Raw genomic sequence first — 418 nt, 5'->3', positions numbered from 1 at the left:
GGGCTCACATTATGGCAGGCCTTGTGCAAAAGGCGATGGGAAGTCACTGAAAGATTTTTGTAAAGGGAAGTGACAGGATTAAGGCAAAATTTGGGGAAGTTAAATCAGAACAGGCTGGTAGATGGTAAATAGCACAGAAGAAAAAAATAATTTGGGACTTTCTTCATACTTACTGGACTTTGAAACCATAAACGCTGTTCCTGTGAAGCAGAGGCACTGAGAAAGCTGATGTAGACCTGAAAGGCACATTATGGCTGGCGGTGGTGGGTTTGAATGAAAGAAAGTCTCTTGAACCACTGACAAACTCTCTGTCTGGCTCCGACGCGCTTTCTCTCTCTCGCTCGCTCGCTCGCTCGCTCGCGCTCTCGCTCTCTCTCTCTCTCTCTCTCTCACACACACACACACACACGCACCCCTC

The sequence above is a fragment of the Pteropus alecto genome, unplaced genomic scaffold, assembly GCF_000325575.1.
Source record: "Pteropus alecto unplaced genomic scaffold, ASM32557v1 scaffold161, whole genome shotgun sequence".
Taxonomy (NCBI): domain Eukaryota; kingdom Metazoa; phylum Chordata; class Mammalia; order Chiroptera; family Pteropodidae; genus Pteropus; species Pteropus alecto.
This window is presented reverse-complemented; position numbering follows the sequence as displayed.